Here is a 16,068-nt window from a genome sequence, read left to right on the forward strand (position 1 = left end):
GAGCAAAAATTCTAGAAAATCTACAGAAAATTGACCACTCTCTGAAAGGTAGGACTGGTGGAGAAGTGAATCCAAAGCGACAGGAAGATAGACTGCAGGGGGAGGGGCCGGCTCCCGGCAAGCGGCGGAGCAACGGAGCACAAAATCAGGACTTTTAAAAGTCTGCTCCACTGAGGCACATTGCTCCAGAGGCTAAACCGTGGTGAAGCCCACATGGGGACAATGTGGCCTCAGGTCCTGTGGGGTCACAGAAGGATCAGGGGTGTCTGAGTGTCACAGACCTGGAAGGTATTAGAGCAGGGAAGCTAGCTACAGAGACAGAGAGCCAAGGAGTGAGCTCTCAACTCGGGGTTACCTTGAACCATAATCCATGGCACAGGCCACTGCTCAGTGAGTGGGTTCCCTACAAGATCTGGGGAGACCCCCTCCCCCCCGGACAAGCTCAGGGATATGTGGCGTTTGGAGACTCCAGGCTGAGCTGTGTGCCAGAGACAGAGACGCTTGGTCACAGCTTGGGTGAGCTTGGAGCACAGTCGGAGGCCACAGAGACGGGAGTTTTTCTCTGAGGGCACACTGAGGAGTGGGGCCCTGAGCTCTCAGCTCCTCTGGGCCAGAGATTGGGAGGCCACCATCTTCATTCCTGTCCTCCGGAACTCTACAGAAAGCTATCAGGGAACAAAAGCTCCCTGGCCCCTGGTCAGGGCGGTGTAATTCCGCCTGGGGCAGAGACACTTGAGAATCACCACAACAGATCGCTCCCCCAGAAGATCAAAAAGAAATCCAGCCAAGACCAAGTTCACTTACCAAGGAGAACAGCAGAATTCCAGAGGAGGAGAAAGCAAAACATGGAATTCATGGCTTGCTCCCCATGAATCTTTAGTCTTGCAAAGTTAATTAATTAAAAAAAAATTTTTTTTTGCTGCTAATTTTTTTAATAAAAATTTATCCTTTCCTCTTTTAACATTTTTTAACTAGTTTATCTTAACAATACCTTTCATTAAAAAGAAAACCTTTTTTGAACCTTCATTATTATAGTTATATTTTGTCCTTCATTGTATCTAACTTTATTTTTTGTATACACAAGAGGACTTTTCCTTCAAAAAAATTTGGGATACAACTTCTTCTAATAGATCAAAATACACCCTGAATCTAGCTCCGGGCTTATTCTAGTCTCCAGTCCCAGCAAATTCTCTCCACTTTCTTTTTCTTTATTCTCCCAATCAACTTACCTTATCAACCCTTTTTTAGAAATTAAAAAAAAATTTTTTCATCTTTATAGTCATATTTCATCCCTTCATTGTGTTTACCCTTATATATATTTTTCATTCTTTAAAATTTTGGGAGGTAGTTTCGTCTAAGAAACCAAAATACTCCCAAAATTAAGTGGGTGACCCTGTTCTAGTCACTAGTCTAATATATATATATATATATTTTTTTTTAATTTTTATTTTTTCTTTATTTGTTTTCTTTTTTTAAATTTTTTCCCTGAACTTCTTTTTACCTCCTTTCTCACCCCCATGATTTGGGGTCTCTTCTGATTTTGTTAAAGCACATTTTCCTGGGGTCTTTGCCACCCTTTTAGTATTTTATTTGCTCCTTCATATATTATTATCTGGACAAAATGACAAGGTGGAAAAACTCACCGCAAAAAAAGAACAAGAGGCAGTACTGAAGACTAGGGACCTAATCAATACAGACATTGGTAATATGTCAGATCTAGAGTTCAGAATGATGATTCTCAAGGATCTAGCCGGGCTCAAAAAAAGCATGGAAGATATTAGAGAAACCCTCTCCGGAGAAATAAAAGTTCTTTCTGGAGAAATAAAAGAACTAAAATCTAACCAAGTTGAAATTTAAAAAGCTGTTAATGAGGTACAATAAAAAAAATGGAGGATCTTACTGCTAGGATAAATGAGGCAGAAGAAAGAATTAGTGATATAGAAGACCAAATGACAGAGAATAAAGAAGCTGAGCAAAAGAGAGACAAACAACTATTGGACCATGAGGGGAGAATTCGAGAGATAAGTGATACCATAAGACAAAACAACATTAGAATAATTGGGATTCCAGAAGAAGAAGAAAGAGAGAGGGGAGCCAAAGGTATATTGGAGAGAATTATTGTAGAGAATTTCCCTAATATGGTAAAGGGTGCAAGCATCACAATCCAGAAGGCACAGACAACCGCCCCCCGCCCCTCAAAGTCAATAAGAATAGGTCCACACCGCATCATCTAGTAGTAAAATTTACAAGTCTTAGCAACAAAGAGAAAATCCTGGAAGCAGCCCTGGACTAGAAGTCTGTAACATACAATGGTAAAAATATTAGATTGGCAGTGGACTTATCTACAGAGACCTGGAAGGCCAGAAAGAACTGGCATGATATATTCAGAGCACTAAATGAGAAAAACGTGCAGCCAAGGATACTATATCCAGTTAGGCTATCATCAAAAATAGAAGGAGAGATAAAAACCTTCCAGAACAAACAAAAACTGAAAGAATTTGCAAACACCAAACCAGCTCTATAGGAAATATTGAAAGGGGTCCTCTAAGCAAAGAGAGACCCTAAAAGTAGTAGATCAGAAAGGAACAGAGACCATATACAGTAACAGTCAACTTACAGGCAATACAATGTTACTAAATTCATATTTTTCAATAGTTACCCTGAATGTAAATGGGCTAAATGCCCCAATCAAAAGACACAGGGTATCAAAATGGATAGAAAACAAAATCCATCTATATGTTGCCTACAAGAAACTCATTTTAGACCCGAAGACACCTCCAGATTTACTGTGAGGGGGTGGAAAACAATTTACCATGATAATGGACATCAGAAGAAATCTGGGGTGGCAATCCTTATATCAGATCAATTAGATTTTAAGCCAAAGACTATAATAAGAGATGAGGAAGGACACTATATCATACTCAAAGGGTCCGTCCAACAAGAAGATCTAACAATTTTAAATATCTTTTCCCCTAACATGGGAGTGGCCAACTATATAAACCAATTAATAACAAAATCAAAGAAACACATCAACAATAATACAATAATAGTAGGGGACTTTAACACTATCCTTGCTGAAATGGACAGATCATCCAAGAAAAAGATCAACAAGGAAATAAAGGCCTTAAATGACACACTGGACCAGATGGACATTACAGATATATTCAGAACATTCCATCCCAAAGCAACAGAATACACATTCTTCTCTAGTGCATATCAAACATGCCCCAGAACAGATCATATCCTGGATCACAAATCAGGTCTCAACCAGTACCAAAAGACTGGGATCATTCGCTGTGTATTTTCAGACCATAATGCTCTGAAACTAGAACTCAATCACAAGAGTAAAGTTGGAAAGAACCCAAATACATGGAGACTAAACAGCCTCCTTCTAAAGCATGAATGGGTCAACCAGGAAATTAAAGAAGAATTGAAAAAGTTCATGGAAACAAATGATAATGAAAACACAACGGTTCAAAATCTGTGGGACACAGCAAAGGCAGTCCTGAGAGGAAAATATATAGCTCTCAAGAAACAAGAAAGGTCTCAAACACACAACCTAATCCTACACTTAAAGGAGCTGGAGAAAGAACAACAAAGAAAGCCTAAACCCAGCAGCAGGAGAAGAGAAATCATAAACATCAGAGCAGAAATCAATGAAATAGAAACCAAAAAAACCCCCCAAAACCCAATAGAACAAATCAACAAAACTAGGAGATGGTGCTTTGAAAGAATTAATAAGATTGATAAACCTCTGGCCAGACTTATCAAAAAGAAAAGAGAAAGGATCCAAATTAATAAAATGATGAATGAAAGAGGAGAGATCACAACCAACATCAAAGAAATACAAACAAATATAAGAACATATTATGAACAACTCTATGCCATCAAATTTGACAATCTGGAAGAAATGGATGCATTCCTAGAGACATATATACTACCACAACTGAACCAGGAAGAAATAGAAAACCTGAACAGACCCATAACCAGTAAGGAGATTGAAACAGTCATCAAAATGGGAAGGGAAGGTGAACCATGAGAGATTATGGACTCTGAAAAACAATCTGAGGGTTTTGAAGGGGCAGGGGGTGGGAGGTTGGGGGAACCAGGTGGTGGGTATTAGAGAGGGCACAGATTAGAGAGGTATTAGAGGTGGGTATTAGAGAGGGCACACATGGAGCACTGGGTGTGGCGCAAAAACAATGAATACTGTTACACTGAAAAGAAATAAAAAATTTAAAAAAAAAAGAAAAGAAAAGAAAAGAAATTAGGCAACAAACCAGAAAGAAAAAAAAAAAATCTCCAAACAAAAGCCCAGGGCCAGACGGCTTCCCGGGGGAATTCTACCAAACATTTAAAGAAGAATTAATTCCTATTCTCCTGAAGCTGTTCAAAAATATAGAAATGGAAGGAAAACTTCCAAACTCATTTTATGAGGCCACCATTACCTTGATCCCACCAAAAAGGGGAATTACAGACCAATATCCTTGATGAATACAGATGCAAAAATTCTCACCAAAATACTAGCCAATAGGCTCTAACAGTACATTAAAAGGATTATTCACCATGACCAAGTGGGATTTAATCCTGGGCTGCAAGGTTCAACATCTGCAAATCAATCAATGTGATACAACACATTAATAAAAGAAAGAACAAGAACCAGATGATACTCTTAATAGATGCTGAAAAAGCATTTGACAAAGTACAGCATCCCTTCCTGATCAAAACTCTTCAAAGTGTAGGGATAGAGGGCACATACTTCAATATTATCAAAGCCATCTATGAAAAACCCACTGCAAATATCATTCTCAATGGAGAAAAACTGAGAGGTTTTCCGCTAAGGTCAGGAACACGGCAGGGATGTCCATTATCACCACTGTTATTCAACATAGTACTAGAAGTCCTAGCCTCAGCAATCAGACAACAAAAGGAAATTAAAGGCATCGAAATCAGCAAAGAAGAAGTCAAACTATCACTCTTTGCAGATGATATGATACTATATGTGGAAAACCCAAAAGACTCCACTCCAAAACTGCTAGAACTTGTACAGGAATTCAGTAAAGTGTCAGGATATAAAATCAATGCACAGAAATCAGTTGCATTTCTCTACACCAACAACAAGACAGAAGAAAGAGAAATTAAGGAGTCGATCTCATTTACAATTGCACCCCAAACCATAAGATACCTGGAAATAAACCTAACCAAAGAGGCAAAGAATCTATACTCAGAAAACTATAAAGTACTCATGAAAGAAATGGAGGAAGACACAAAGAAATGGAAAAATGTTCCATGCTCATGGATTGGAAGAAAAAATATTGTGAAAATGTCTATACTACCTAAAGCAATCTACACATTTAATGCAGTCCCAATCAAAATCCCATCCATTTTTTTCAAAGATATGGAACAAATAATCCTAAAATTTATATGGAACCAGAAAAGACCTCGAATAGCCAAAGGAATATTGAAAAAGAAAGCCAAAGTTGGTGGCATCATAATTCTGGACATTAAGCTCTATTATAAGTTGTCATCATCAAGACAGTATGGTACTGGCACATAGATTAGTGGAACAGAATAGAGAGCCCAGAAATAGACCCTCAACTCTACGGTCAACTAATCTTCGAAAAAGGAAAGAATGTCCATTTGTTGAAGAGACAAATGTTCATTTGTTTGTCTCTTCAACAAATGGTGTTGGGAAAATTGGACAGCCACATGCAGAAACATGAAATTGGACCATTTCCTTACACCACACACGAATATAGACTCAAAATGGATGAAGGACCTCAATGTGAGAAAGGAATCCATCAAAATCCTTGAGGAGAACACAGGCAGCAACCTCTTTAACCTCACCACAGCAACTTCTTCCTAGGAACATTGCCAAAGGCAAGGGAAGCAAGGGCAAAAGTGAACTATTGGGATTTCATCAAGATCAAAAGCTTTTGCACAACAAAGGAAACAGCAAAACCAAAAGACAACTGACAGAATGGGAAAAGATATTTGCAAATAACTTATCAGATAAAGGGCTAGTATTCAAAATCTATAAAGAACTTATCAAACTCAACACCCAGAGAAGAAATAATCCAATCAAGAAATGGGCAGAGGACATGAACAGACATTTCTGTAAAGAAGACATTCAGATGGCCAACAGACACATGAAAAAGTGCTCCACATCACTCGGCATCAGGGAAATACAAATCAAAACCACAATGAGATATCACCTCACACCAGTCAGAATGGCTAAAATCAACAAGTCAGGAAATGACAGATGCTGGTGAGGATGCGGAGAAAGGGGAACCCTCCTACACTGTTGGTGGGAATGCAAGCTGGTGCAACCACTCTGGAAAACAGCATGGAGGTTCCTCAAAATGTTGTAAATAGAGCTACCTTACGACCTAGCAATTGCACTACTGGGTATTTACCCTAAAGATACAAATGTAATGATCCAAAGGGGCACGTGCACCCGAATGCTTATAGGAGCAATGTCCACAATAGCCAAACTATGGAAAGAACCTATATGTCTATCAACAGGGGAATGGATAAAGAAGATGTGGTATACATATACAATGGAATACTATGCAACCATCAAAAGAAATGAAATTTTGCCATTTGCGACGATGTGGATGGAAATAGAGGGTATTATGCTTAGAGAAATAAGTCAATCTGAGAAAGACAACTATCATATGATCTCCCTGATATGGGGAAGTGGAGATGCAATGTGGGGGGTCTGAGGGGTAGGAAAAGAATAAATGAAACAAGATGGGATCAGGAGGGAGACAAACCATAAGAGACTCTTAATGTCACAAAACAAACTGAGGGAGCTTGGGGGGCAGGGGGGTAGAGAGAGGGTGGTGGGGTTATGGACATTGAGGAGGGTATAAAAAATGCAAAGGTGATTTAATAACGGGAAAATTTTAAAGTGACACTATTTCGGTTTTATTTTATAATACAAATACTAATCTATAAACAAATGGCACAGAGGTGTAATTTTTCAAAAGGTGATGACTATTGATGGCTATTGGTGCAATAATAAATACTAAATACTGATGGCTATTGATGCAAAGTTTCTCATGCATGGTTCACAGGACTCCAGAGACTACTAGTTCTTATTTGTGAGGGTCAAAGACAGGTGTGGACTTATGAATAAGGCAGACACATTCACATGGCTTTGTATCAGACTATGACAGGTAAAAGACAGAGGAGTAAAGTAAACCTGAGTTTTCATGATTCATCTAAAATCTTAGCACTATTTTTTTTTTCCTCTTGATCCTGGACTTGGAAAAACATGTTTAACACGGTTTTAAAGAATTTTCCTGGCAAAAATGAGACAAAAGCTTCTGGGACCATAATGAATGCACACAACTTTCTTTGGATGGGTGAAATTTGACTGGTGTTCTGTGAGTCAATAGGAATCTAAGAAAAACTTTACGGGATAAGTAAGGAGGAAGGGAAAAAGGATGCATCTAATTATTATGGAAATAGTACTGGATTTGGAATTATAAGATCTGAAATAAAGTCTGCTTATTCTTTTTCAAAACTGGCATGGACTAGTCATAACTTCTCTATGCTTGCTTCCATATCTGTAAAGGTAATAAAGTATCTTTGAGATTTCCAGTTAATATGGTAGATTAAACCAACATCAGAGATCTGTTCATTCCACAAAGTTTTAAAAGTTTCAAAATAGGTTTGAAAGTAAGAAAGGGAGATCTCCAAATAATGAAATAAAGAGGAAATAAGAAGTCAGAATTTGGAGGGAGAGCTAGCACTAAGTCACGGGGCATTAGAACAAGACATATAGCTAAACAGCTAGAGATTATAATCATGGGAGGAAAGAAGTCAAGTTATGTATGGCCCCACACATATGAGGTGCTAGGACAGAGGTCCTTTCAATAAACCTAGGAGTCTGAGGGGCCCAGAAATGGCCCTTCAGCCATAAAATGTGGCCCAGAAAACCACAACATCTGATCCAGGGAGAGGTATGGAAAAAAATCAATTGCATATTAAGGATCATTGTTTGGCAGGAGGATTATATATCATCCAATCACCTTAAATTAAATATGCATATTAAAATTTAAGAGTAACCACTTAAAGGACAGAAATAGAACATTAATATTCCTCTTGTCTAGTAGATCAATAATAGACAGTAAAGAAAATGTATGGTAAATAAATATAGAATAAGATGGTGAGTGTCAGTTCAAACATTAATAATCACAATAGAAATAAATGCATTAAACTTATTAGTGAATTGATAGTGACAATAATAAAAATGGAATGGGAAGAAATCAGAGAGGGAGACAAACCAAGAGAAACTCCTAACTCTAGGAAACAAACTTAGGGTTGTTGGAGGGGAGGTAGGTGAGGGATGGGGTAACTGGGTGGTGGGCATTAAGGAAGGCACATGATGTGATGAGCACTGGGTGGTATATGCAACTGATGAATTACTCAATTCTACATATGAAACTAATGATGTACTATATGTTGGGTAATTGAATTTAAATAAAAAATAGTGATAATAATAGTAATATATTAATATTCAGCTCATAAAGTTGTAAGATTTAAATGAAATAAATGCTACGTAAATGCTTATTGTTGGATACAGTGCAAAATGTTGTTCACTCTCAATCCAAGTTCAGGTTTTGTCAATAACCTTTAAGACTAACTGGAAGACTGTTCTCAAACATTTAGAAAGTTCAGGACTCAACTTGTGTACCTGTCTCTCAGCTAATTATTTCCCATTCCCCAGCAGACAGGAATGGCAGCCTCCTGACAAGATGAAGCACTCACGTCACTGAAGATTTCTGGGCTTAACTTCTCACCATTTGTTTAGTGTTCCTGGACTTAGGTTTGAAAAAAAAGAGAAAATGATCGATTTGGTTTCCCATTTACTTTGACCTTTATTCCATCTCTTAAGGAATTCAATTTGACTCTGTTTTACAAGGTAAACATTGTATTAAAAATACAAAGCAAAATTGGATCAAATGAAATTTGAGGGGGGTCATTAAATAACATGTGAGGTGATAATACTATAAAAAAAAATACTTTGGTACTGCTTCCAGAACACAGCATCTTAAAGGCTGACAGGACTGTCAAAACTGTTTGGGTCAGTGGGTTTCTGGTGCTGCCCTAGTTATTATTATCACTATTTTTTATTTAAATTCAAATTAGCCAGATCAAATGGATCTGCAGGGCCTTTGAGGTCATGGGAGGGAGTGGGGAGGATTCTGAGGAGGAGAGCTTCAGGTGCCCTCTAATTGCTTCTTCAACTTGCTTGGGCTTCCACTGGGCTTCTGTGTAGAGATTTCATTTGAAAATAGTGCCAAAGCTATAAAAAGAAAAGAGAAGGAAAGAAGAAAAGTTAAGAAACACTGCGCCCACATTGTTTGTTTTACAGATGATGAAATAGAAGTTTGGAGAAGGTAAGTGGCTTGCTCACTGCTGACAGAGCAAATATAACACCAAGGGACTAGAAATCAGCCTTTTTCTCTAATACTATCTCTGATATATTAGAGCAATGATTTTATTTTTTCTCCTGACTAAAGGAACTGAGGCATTCATTGTATTAATTTCTAGGACTAAAAATATAAATAAATCGTGGTCTCAGCCCTTAGGGTTCTTTGATTCTATGAGATCAGCTAAGAGAGAAAGTTTTAGGAGGGATGGAACCAATAACAATTTTTAATGGAGTCATTAGAACCAAGAAGATAAGAACAAAATAAATTTGAAAAAAAAGGAAAGCAAGGGGAAAGGACTCATGCTTTTAGAGCAGGTGAAATTTGACTTTATTATTGCCATGATTTTACATTTATACCATCATGGTAAAACAGATCACTATTTTTTTTAAAGATTTTATTTATTTATTTATTTGGCAGACAGAGATCACAAGTAGGCAGAGAGGCAGGCAGAGAGAGAGGAGGAAGCAGGCTCCCTGCCGAGCAGAGAACCCGATGTGGGGCTCTCCCAAGGACCCTGGGATCATGACCTGAGCCGAAGGTAGAGGCTTTAACCCACTGAGCCACCCAGGTGCCCCTAGATCACTATATTTATATCTCACTAATTTATATCTCCATATATCTTTAAGAAAAAAAACTAGATAAACATTTGCTAACACGGTCTAGACTAATGGCTCCAAAGTTTTCTGACCGCATGTTTCAGAGTTCCCAAGACCACACTCACTTCCGACAACAACTGCAAGTTCAGGTGGTCTCCAAGACTGCTCTGAGCTTTGATAATTCATGAGAAGAATTCACAGAAGTCACTGAAAGCTGTTCTATTCAGTTATGGTTTATTATCGTGAAAGGATACAGGTTAAAATCAGCCAAGGGAAGAGGCATATAGAGCAATGTCCAGGAGAATTCCAACTGTTTTCTCCTTGTGGAGTCATAAAAGGCACTAACTTCTGGCAATGTGTGATATTACACCTATAGTATTGCTAAGTAGTGAAGTTCACCTGAGCCTCAGTGTCCAGCGTTTTTATTGGGGTTTGGTCATACCTTTTGTGTCCAGTACTTCCAAAGTTTACGTTGATACTACTGGGCCGAAAGCCCTACCGTGTGTCACATTGTTAAATCATCTAGTGTAGCCCAAGGTCCTCAGGTAAGCTAAGACAGGGTTATCAGGCAGGACATTCCAAAAGATCATTTCCTGGAAGATCATTTCTTGCGAGCTGAGGGCAAAGGCTAGATCTCTCTTTAGATTAGGCTAATTCTTTATCTTTATAAATTAATAAATCTTATACAAGAACTACATACAAGTACATAATGTACATTATGAAACACATAAAAATAGAACTTAAAAGAATATATAAAAAGTTAAATACCAAATCCAGAATAAGGAAGCCTAGGTCTCATCTCACTCTGCCATAAAAAAAAATTCATGTCTCAGGTATCTTGTCAGTAAAATGGGAACAATTAGCATGGAGCTCAATATCTGTCAGTTGTTATTATTATCCAGGGTGTATCTAAAAAAGGAAATAGAGTTTGAGAGTGTGCAGGGACAGATCTTTTCTGGGAGTGGCTGGACTGGGAAAATTCAGTAAGGGTGGGGAAAAATATAAAACATTAAAAACCACCAACCACAAAGAAAACTGCTTTGCTCTGAGGAAGTTCTTAAAATTGTGCTAATATAATAGTGTATTGAATGGTGCTGAAATAGTTAGCTTAAATGTCTAGTACTAAAAAAGAGTCAACTAATTTACAAAAAAGACTTAAGGAAATCAAGCTAGAGGAAAAACAAAGATAAAAATGATGTACTATGCTTACATGTTAAAAATATTGCAGAGAGGGTCTCCTGGGTGGCTCAGTTGGTTAAATGTCCAACTCTTGATTTTGGCTCGAGTCATGATCCCACGGTGGTGAGAATGAGCCCCGTGTGTGGCTCTGCACGCAGTAAGGGGACTGCGTGAGAGTCTCTCTCTCTCTCTCCTTCTGTCCCTCCCTCGGTTATCTCTCTCTGTCCCTGTCTCTCTCTCTGCAAATAAATAAATAAATAAATAAATGAAATCTTAAAAAATATATATATTGCATAGAAAGAAGATGTAAATTAAGTACAACGAAACAGTAAAGAATGTAGAAGAAAATGGTTTTCTCAGTAATTAACTATATGGATTTCTCTGGGTCTCAGTTTCCTCACCTGCAGTTATGGAAATTGGAAAACAGGAGTCTATAAAATTTCTTCTAGCTACAAAATTATCTATGACTACCACAAGATTTGATCCTCAGTAAAGGAAAATACATACAGAATATGTATATGCTTTAGTTGCTAAGAAACAAGATATACTCCTTTTTCTGCAGTTTTATTTTCCTTAAGTGAAAACAAATAGCATCATTGATAAAATAATTGGTAAAAGATCTGTCAACTAATGAAGAAACAATTGGGAAAATTAAGAACTAGAAAAAAATTGCTCATTATCTCTGAATCTGGCTATTATATGCTTATATTATAGGTGAAGTCATAGGAAAATTAGAACAATTAAAAACAAAGCAAATGTAAAATGATGTTGGTTTTCTTTGTTAAGAAAGAACAAACATTAGATATAAGAATATGAAAGCAGGGGCGCCTGGGTGGCTCAGTGGGTTAAGCCGCTGCCTTCGGCTCAGGTCATGATCTCAGAGTCCTGGGATCGAGCCCCGCATCGGGCTCTCTGCTCAGCGGGGAGCCTGCTTCCTCCCCTCTCTCTGCCTGTTTCTCTGCCTGCTTGTAATCTCTGTCTGTCACATAAATAAATAAAATCTTTAAAAAAAAAAGAATATGAAAGCATAGTCTAAACAGGCGAATGGAATTAAGAGTTCTGGAAATTCATGAAAAGATTTCAGGGTAACAGATTGCATGTAAAACAAAGCTTATGAAATCAGTGGCAATGTTAAATTGACTCAATTCTAAAGATGTAATCCTGGACCCAGAGGAGTCAACTTTGAACATACTGTAGCCTACAAATCTTGTTGCAAAAGGAAGGAGACATTTTCCAGAACCTCATAATATGGACACCAAAGATCTTAGAATTGTGAGTAGAGCTAAAGAAATATAAAAGAGCCAATAAAGTAATGAAACCCTGGAACATATGAAGAAAGAAAGTGGGAACAACCAAATTCATAGAGCCTGGAAAAGCAAGAAGGAAAGAAAGGAAGGAAAATCTAGGATTGCCAGCATATTAATGGCAATTAAGAAAAAAATTATTGGTGATAATATAAAAGAAAAAAAATTAAATTGAACTTAGAAAGATTCAGTTTGATGACTGGTGAAATAGACTACAACAAGTTTTGCTGAAACTAAAAAATATTTTATGAATTAGCCAATTCTCTATGGGAATTCAAAGTTTTCTTAGTTTTTCTTTTATTTTGTCTATTTGTTTCCCAGAGTAAAAGTAAGTATAAACTAAAGGTAGACTCAAAGAACTAGATCAAGTCTCAAAATATTATCTGGCCAATTACTACAGATGCCTTCCCAAAATAGAACTGAGTTTACTGTAAGGTTATTTTTCAAAGAGTTCTGAAGACAGAGATTCTTTAGCCATCTCTGGAAAGCAAGTCCAATATTAGATGGCCTGTACTATCAAACATTATCTTTGTCTCATCGGACTTGCTTTTATTACAGATTTAGATTACTTAGCTAATTTTCCCTGTATTTTTAAGTGGAGGAATCCAAATATCTTTTGAGGTTTTCTTGGTGACTCGCTTTTCTGGGAGCACAAATCATAAATATACAGCCCCAAAATGGATGTTCACAAAGTGAATTCACCCCGGCAACCACAACTCATGTTGTGAAATAAGACTGTTTTGCTTGTGAAGTACTTTCCAAGCCCTCCAGTTCTCCTTGTCAGGCACGACCCACCCTGTCTCCCCAAAGATAACCATGAACCTGATTTCAAACACTTTGGTTTAGATATGCTTATTTTTGAAATTAACAAGAATGGCTAAACCATATGTTCTCTCTTTTTTGGTAGCTTTTTAAATCGAGATATGCTTCACACAACATAAAGCTCACCACATTAAAGTGTTCACTTCAGTGGTTTTTACTGTAGTCTCTGTTGTGCAATCATCACCACTATCTAATTCCAGAATATTTCCATCTCTTTTTCCCCACAAACAACCTGTACCTACTAGCAGTTAGTCCTGATTATATGTTCTTTTTTTTTTTTTTTTTTTTGCTTTTGGCTCCTTTTGCTCAAAATCATGCTTGTGAGATTCATATGCCATGTTCAATAGCCAATATTTTTTTGAATAGAGCCTAGGGAGCAAAGTACATGGTCTTCTAATTAATTATGGTTCCATACCAAAACTAATGGCTTAGACCCTGCTTGCGGTAGTATCTATCCAGGAGTGTTAAAAAACATTGATGTGTAGGCTCCATTCCAGATAAATAAATTATAATCTGGGGGTTTGTAGGGGTAGGCTGCCGCTTTGGTTGTTTTTAAAATTGTCCAGACAGGGGCACCTGGGTGGCTCAGTGGGTTAAGCCGCTGCCTTCGGCTCAGGTCATGATCTCAGAGTCCTGGGATCGAGCCTCACATCGGGCTCTCTGCTCAGCAGGGAGCCTGCTTCCTCCCCTCTTTCTGCCTGCCTCTCTGCCTGCTTGTGATCTCTCTCTGTCAAATAAATAAATAAAATCTTTGGAAAAGAAAATAAAAAATTGTCCAGACGATTCCGTTGTGTAGCCAGAACTAAGAACTATTACAAACAACTAATCAGTAGGAGACTTAGCCTGATGAGAAGGCGGCACTAATTAAAAAGACAGTCTCTTGGACCCTCAGGCTTACTGAATTAGATTCTTGAGACAGTGAGAATCTGCATTTGACAAGTGACCCATGTGCTTCTTATAAGGCAGTTTCAGAAATACCGCAGGAAACCAACAATTATTTCTAAAAAAATGACTTCATCAACAGAGGCTTCTACTGCTTTTAAACAAGAAAACACAGATGTCAGTTTAAAATATTAATACATTAAAAAGACACTATTTTCATGTGTGATTTAATTCAAGAGATGAGAGGAAGATTATATTACATCTGCCTCATTTCTTTTAGTTTGATATCAGTCCAAAGTGAAAAACCTATTGGGAAGTAGCCTTTTCCACCTCCGGCTCTGAGGTTAACACAGGAAACAGGTCTACTTTTTTTAGACATCAATCCAGGCTCAGTGTTGTCAACAGACTGAAATTTGCAATTTGCTTTTCATTCGTAGTGGACAACATACAAAGAATCTTCTTCACATCACCAGATAAACACATTGGGAAATTTTTGAAATGCAACCGCCAAGAAAAATGGCAAACAAAATGGAAAAGGAAAAGAAAATTCAGGAAAGGAAAAGACACCCCAAAACAGTCTGAAACAGACTTCATTATATATTGTAGTATGAAAGTAACAACTTTACATATTGATAATTAAGAACATTTTATTAGAAGCTATAGTTGGCATCATGCCCTTGGAATGTATTTCTATCATCTGGTCCTGCAGGGGATAGTTTATACATACCCAGGGCAAAGACGGTGTTTTATATACAGTACTCTTTACATTTTTAGCTCTTAAAAATTTATCATTGTCATTATTGAAAGATATCTTCCCTTTTTGAAGTTCTCTTGATCTAGTCCATGATCATCAGCATGAATGACCTGGTCATTTTTCACCTTATTAATTGATCACTAACAATAAAATGGATTCTGTTATTTGGTACATTAATTCAACATGTTAGATGGTATTTAGTTTTCTAAACATACTAACAATTCTAAAATAAAATTTGAATTTTAGGATAGTTTAGATGCACAGAAAAATTGTGAAAATAGCCCAGAGAATTTCTATATACCCCATACCTAGTCTCCCTTATTATAACACCATTTATTAGTATGGTACATTTATTACAACTAATGAGCCAGTATGAATATATAAATCCATACTTTGTTCTGATTTCCTTAGTGTCTACCAAATGTCCTTTACCTATTCCAGGATCCCATCCAGGATACCACATTACTTTTGTCATGTCTCTTTTCACTCCAATGGGCTGTGACTGTTTTTCAGACTTATTGTTTTGTTTGTTTGTTTGCTGTTTTTTTTTTTTTTATATAATATTGACAGTTTTGAGCAGGGTTAGTCAGATAAGTTTTAGAGTGTCACATACTGATAAATTTTTAAAGATAATTTAGTTATTAGATTCAATTAATAAATTAGAAAAAAATTGACTTAAAGTAATCCTAAAAGGAAAAAAATTCTTTTGGAGATGGTTCAGACTATTAGAATCAATTCAAACAGACCTAAACAATTGGTCTTAGTGTATATAAAGGTATAACACGAGACAGACTACTTATGATTAATAGAATTATTGTCATTTCTAAAAATTGGAACTTAATTTTACAAATTAATAAGAAATGAAATTATTTACATTCCTCTGGGTTTCAATCTTTGTTACTGTTCTTCCTTACAGAGCCATAAAGTTCATTTTATCTTGAGGTCTGTTTTTTAAGTTTTTACTGTTTATAAACTTGTTCACATGTTGAAGTAAAATGTATACTTGACATTTTTAAAAGCAGTCTAATAGAGCTCATTCTACTATATTAAAATATCATATTTGTCTAGCTACCCCCATTGTTGAA

At 37.0% G+C, this 16,068-nt stretch overlaps 1 protein-coding gene across 2 annotated transcripts in view; it reads right to left on the minus strand.

Annotated features, from left to right (window-relative positions):
• Window positions 1-8,534: 8,534 nt before the first annotated feature.
• Window positions 8,535-16,068, minus strand: part of BBS12 (Bardet-Biedl syndrome 12) — a 31,433-nt gene continuing 23,899 nt past the window's right edge. For both annotated transcript variants that reach the window (XR_006380822.1, XR_006380823.1), the window contains exon 3: window positions 8,535-9,316. The gene's annotated coding sequence lies outside the window, so the exon portion shown is untranslated. The remainder of the gene's footprint in view (window positions 9,317-16,068) is intronic.

Source organism: Neovison vison, chromosome 11 (assembly GCF_020171115.1).
Source record: "Neovison vison isolate M4711 chromosome 11, ASM_NN_V1, whole genome shotgun sequence".
Taxonomy (NCBI): Eukaryota; Metazoa; Chordata; class Mammalia; order Carnivora; family Mustelidae; genus Neogale; species Neogale vison.